The sequence below is a fragment of the Suricata suricatta genome, chromosome 6 (genome assembly GCF_006229205.1).
Source record: "Suricata suricatta isolate VVHF042 chromosome 6, meerkat_22Aug2017_6uvM2_HiC, whole genome shotgun sequence".
NCBI classification, from domain to species: Eukaryota; Metazoa; Chordata; class Mammalia; order Carnivora; family Herpestidae; genus Suricata; species Suricata suricatta.
Window position 1 is genome coordinate 77,327,592 of NC_043705.1, and position 6,000 is coordinate 77,333,591.

Sequence of the window (6,000 nt, forward strand, 5' to 3'; positions counted from 1 at the left end):
TGATTTCAGCTCAGGTCACGATCTCACAATTCATGAGTTTGACTTCAGCATTGGGCTTTATGCTGACAGTACAGAGCCTGCTTGGGATTCTTTCTCCTTCTCTCTCAATCTCTCTCTCACTCTTTCTAAATAAACATAAGAAAAATTAACACACTTTTTAAAAAAAGATAAAAATTTAAAAATCTAGTCTGCCACCCTTTGTGTTTTGACTGGAGCATTTAGACAATTTACATTTAAATCATTAGTAGGTATGTACATAATGTTATTTTATTAATTGTTTTTTGGTTGTTTTGTAGGTATTCTCTGTTTCTTTCTTGCTCTTTCCCTTGTGATTGGTGACTTTCTGTAATGTTATGGTTGGCTATTTTTTGTGTATCTTTTAGAGGATTTGAGTTTGTTGCACCATGAAGTACATATCTAGGATCCCAAATACATAGCTGTCCATATTAGGTTGGTGGTCTTTTTGAACAGATTCTAAAAGAACATTTTTACTCCCTACTCCACATTTTATGTAAAAGTTTTCATATTTTATATCTTTTTGTCTATCATTTTCTTCTAATTAGGGCTTCTTTTAAGCAGAAATTCTCTTAAACATTTCTTGTAAGCCCAATGTATTGGTGATGAATTCCTTTAACTTTTGTTTGGGAAATTCTTTATCATCGCTTCAGTTATGAATGACAAACTTGCCAAGTTCAGTATTCTAGGTTGTAGTTTTCAAGTCTTTGAATATATTATGCTACTCCCTTCTTGCCTATAAAGTCTCTGCTAAAAAAAAAAAAAAAAACCTCAGCTGATAGCCTTATAAGGTTTTCCTTGTATATAACACTTTGGTCTTTCTTGCAGCTTCTATAGTTTTATCTGTATCTTTAAACTTTGGCATTTTAATTATTATGTGTCTCTGTCTGGACTAACTTGGGCTCATCTTTTTGGAACTTTCTGTGCCTCCTCAACCTGGATGTCTAGTTCTTTTGCCAAATTAGGAAAATTTTGGGTTTTTATTTCATCAGTAAGTTTTCTGCCCTTTCTCTTCTTCTAGGACCTCTAAAATATGAATGTTCACTTGATGTCCAAGAGATCCCTTAAATTTTGTTTTCTTTTTGTTATTTTGCTTCCCCTTACCCTATCTTCCAAATCACTGCTTAGTTCTTCTGCATCTGCTAATCTATTGTTTAATCCCTCTAGCGTATTTTCCATTTCACTCATTGCATTCTTCCATTCTGATTCTTTTATTTTAAATATTTTCTGTTTCTTCATTGATCTTCTCACAGAGTTCTTCTATTTTTCTCTCCAGTTGGGTGAGCATCTTTATGACTATTACCTTAAACACTTTATCAAGCATATTGCTTACCTATGTTTTGTTTTTTTATCTTGTTATTTGTCTTGTTCTTTTGTTTGGAGCACATTCTTCTGCCTCTACATTTTGCTTGACTTTCTGTGTTTGTTTCTAGGAATTAGGCAAAAAAGTTACTTCTCCTAAACTTGACGGAATGGTCTTGTGTATGGTCATGTTCTGTGTAGACTGTGTGTTCCTGGTGACTTCTGCTGGCTGGAGTAGTGCCTGGCAAGGGCTGAGGCTCCCTGGGTATATTACATGCTGGAACTGCCTAGGTGGTATGGCCAGAGTTGAAGTGGGTGTGGGTTGGAGTGGTCTTGGGCCTGTGTAGAGGGTCCCCTAACAGGACAGCTGAAGTTGAAATGGGTATAAGTAAGGTTTTCCTGAAGGACTTGGCATGGGCCAGGCTGTGGGTTCTCAGGGTGCTCAATGCAACGGCTACCCTGTTGCTGAAGCAAGCATGAGCCAGGAAGTCCAAACATGCTCTGTGCTGGGGTTGCCGTGGCTAGCCAGGTGGAGATGAAATGGGGCAGTCTTGGATGTTTGGGGGAGAGGGGTGTCTTTGCACCGTTAACACCATGGCATAGTGGCTGGAGCTGTAGTGAGCATGACCAAGGGTGATCAGGTGTTTGCTGTGGCTGCCTTGGTGGGATGGCAGGGGCTGGTCTGATCTTGGTGCCCATAGTAACTGAGGCAGTTGTCTGGCTTTGGTGCTTGGAACCTGCCTTGCCTCACTCCATGCTATCCGTGTGTGTGAGGGAGATTCCCTGACCCTTGGGAACCTGGTGCTCCTCAAAGAAGCAAGTTGATTATGGTAACCAGATTCTGCTCCCATCTACAGTATTAATGTGGATGGGGCACATAAGCCACGGCACTCCCCACCCCTCCAACCTGGAGAGCATTCCAGTACTTGCCCTGCCATTTGGGGGGTTTCTAAGGCTGAATCTTTTATATTCTAGATGATTTTTTAAATGGTCCTTAATTGTGCTCAGGGATGTGCTCACAATCCCTTAGTACTATCCCTCTCCATTGCAGTTTGCACCACTGTGGTGCTGGTTCTTTTTGTTACTGTGACTACTTTTCTCTTACTGTTCACTATGTGGTCTGTCTTTTGTGGTGCCCAAGCTATTGAGTCAGCTTTCAATTCTTCAGAAGGAATTACTCCATAAATAGGTGTAGGTTGGACATGTTTCTAAAGGAGGTGAATTCAGGTACCTTCTACATTGCATCTTGGACCAGAACTTCCATCAAGTATAATCTTTAAGGGAAAATTACTATACTAGGCATTTTTAGAGAGCGGGGTCGGGGGTGGTGGTGGGAACATTTATTTTTAAAGATATAGTTAAGACCTAGAAATTACACAGTGCACCTGGAGCCATATAGCAAGGTTGTGGGATTTCCCTGCCTTTTAAAATTTGTTTTTATTTTTTAGGGAGAGAGAGAGAGAGTAGAAGAGTGAGGGATTGGGAACAGAGAGGAAAACAAAAAAAGAGACTCCCAAGCAGTCTCATGGGACCTGATCCCATAACCCTAGAATCCTGACCTGAACCAAAATCAAGAGCGGGATGCTCAAATGACTGAGCTACCAAGGTATCCCTCCTTCCTTTTATTTACTTAAAAATTTTTTTAATGTTTATTCATTTTGAGTGCAAGAGAGAGACAATGTAAGCAGGGGAGGGGCAGGGAGGGGCAGAGAGAGAGAGGGAGACACAGAATTGGAAGCAGGCTTCAAGCTCTGAGCTGTCAGTACAGAAACCCATGCAGGGCTTGAACTCACGAACCTTAAGATCATGACATGAGCCAAAGTTGGATCTTTAATGTACTAAGTCAGAGTCTTGCCTTGCTTTAGGCCCAGGTGAAAACTTACATCTTATGTGCATATAGTGGACTTTTAAAAAAAATTTAATAGTTTATTGTCAAATTGGTTTCCATATAACATCCAGTGCTTCTCCCCACAAGTGGCCCCCACCATGACCATCATCCCCTCCCTCCCTCGTTCTTCAGTCCATGGTTCGTTTTCAGTATTCAATAGTCTCTCGTGATTTGTGTCCCTCAGTCTCCCCAGCTCTCTTTCCCCCTTCCTCTCCCTATGGCCCTCTGTTAGGTTTCTCCTGTTAGACCTATGAGTGCAAACATATGGGATCTGTCCTTCTCTGCCTGACTTATTTCACTTAGCATGACACCCTCAAGGTCCATCCACTTTCCTACAAATGGCCAGATTTCATTCTTTCTCATTGCCATGTAGTACTCCATTGTGTATATATACCACATCTTCTTGATCCATTCATCGTTTGATGGACATTTAGGCTCTTTCCATGATTTGGCTATTGTTGACATTGTTGCTATGAACATTGGGGTACATGTGCCCCTATGCATCAGCATTTCTGTATCCTTTGGGTAAATCCCTAGCAGTGCTAGTGCTGGGTCATATGGGAGTTCTATCGATAGTTTTTTGAGGAGCCTCCACACTGTTCTCCAGAGGGGCTGCACCCAGTTTACATTCCCACCAACAGTGTAAGAGGGTGCCCATGTCTCCGCACCCTTGCCAGCATCTATAGTCTCTTGATTTGTTCATTTTAGCCACTCTGACTGGCGTGAGGTGGTATCTCAGTGTGGTTTTGATTTGTATTTCCCTGATGCTGAGGGACACTGAGCATCGTTTCGTGTGCCTGTTGGCCATCTGGATGTCCTCTTTGGAGAAGTGTCTATTCAGGTCTTCTGCCCATTTCTTCCCTGGATTATTCTTTGTTCGGTGAGTTTGGTGAGTTCCTTGTAGATTTTGGATACTAGCCCTTTATCTGATACGTCATTTGCAACTATCTTTTCCCATTCTGTCAGTTGCCTATTAGTTTTCTTGATTGTTTCCTTTGCAGTGCAGAAGCTTTTTATTTTGATGAGGTCTCAGTAGCTCATTTTTGTTCTTGATTCCCTTGCCTCTGGGGATGTGTCGAGGACGAAATTGCTGAGATTGAAGGTTAGGAGGGTATTTCCTGCTTTCTCCTCTTGGGTTTTGATGGTTTCCTGTCTCACATTCAGATCCTTTATCCACTTTGAGTTTATTTTTTGTGAATGGTGTCCGAAAGTGGTCTAATATCATTCTTCTGCATGTTGCTGTTCAGCTCTCCCAACACCCCCTGTTAAAGAGGTTGTCTTTTTTCCATTGGACACTCTTTCCTGCTTTGTCAAAAATTAATTGGCCATACACTTGTGGGCCCAGTTCTGGGCTCTAGTCTATTCCACTGGTCCATGTGTCTGTTTTTGTTCCAAGACCATACTGTCTTGATGATGACAGCTTTGTAGTAGAGGCTAAAGTCTGGGATTGTGATGCCTTCCTTTTTGGTTTTCTTCTTCAATATTACTTTGGCTATTCGGGGGTTTTTGTGGTTCCATATGAATTTTAAGATAGTTTGTTCTAGCTTTGAGAGGAATGCTGGTGCAGCTTTGATGGGGATTGCATTGAATGTGTAAATTGCTTTGTGTAATAATGACATTTTAACAATGTTTATTCCTCCGATTCATGAGCACAGAATGTTTTTCCATTTCTTTGTGTCTTCATTTCCTTCATAAGTCTTCTATAGTTTTCAGCATATAGGTCTTTTACCTCTTTGGTTAGGTTTATTCCTAGGTATTTTATGGGTTTTCATGCAATTGTGAATGGGATCTCTTTCTTGATTCTCTTTCTGTTGCTTTATTCTTGGTGTATAAGAATGCAACCAGTTTCTGTACATTGATTTTGTACCCTGCGACTTTACTGAATTCATTGATCAGTTCTAGAAAGTTTCTGGTGGAGTCTGCCAGGTTTTCCATGTACAGTAACATGTCATCTGCGAAAAGGGGATGTTTGACTTCTTCTTTGCCAATTCTGATGCCTTTTATTTCCTTTTGTTGTCTGATTGCTGATGCTAGGACTTCCAGCACTATGTTAAACAACAGGGGTGAGAGTGGGTATCCCTGTTGTGTCCCTGATTTCAGGGGGAAAGCTCTCAGTTTTTCCCCATTGAGGATAACAATGGCTGTGGGCTTTTCGTAAATGGCTTTTGTGATGTTTAAGTAAGTTCCTTCTATCCCGACTTTCTCTAGGATTTTTATTAAGAAAGGATATTGTATTTTGTCAAATGCTTTTTCTGCATCTATCGACAGGATGTTTTTTTTCTCTTGTTTTGTTAATGTGATGTATCACATTAATGGATTTGTGAATATTGACCCAACCTTGTAACCCAGGAATGAATCCCACTTGATCATGGTGGATAATTCTTTTTATATGCTGTTGAATTCGATTTGCTAGTATCTTGAGTGTTTTTGCATTCATATTTATTAAGGATATTGGCCTATAGTTCTCCTTTTTTTTGTTGTTGGGTCTCTGCCTGGCTTAGGTATCAAATTGATATGTGCTTCATAGAATGAGTCCAGTAGTCTTCCTTCCATTTCTATATTTTGGAATAGCTTGAGAAGGATCGGCGTTAACTCTGCTTTAAACAGCTGGTAGAATTCCCCTGGGAATCCATCCGGCCCTGGGCTCTTATTCCTTGGGAGATTTTTGATAACGGATTCGATTTCTTCACTGGTTATTGGTCTGTTCATGCTTTCTATCTCTTCCCGTTTGAATTTTGGCAGTGCATGTGTATTTAGGAATTTGTCCATTTCTTCTGTGTTGTCCAGTTTGGTGG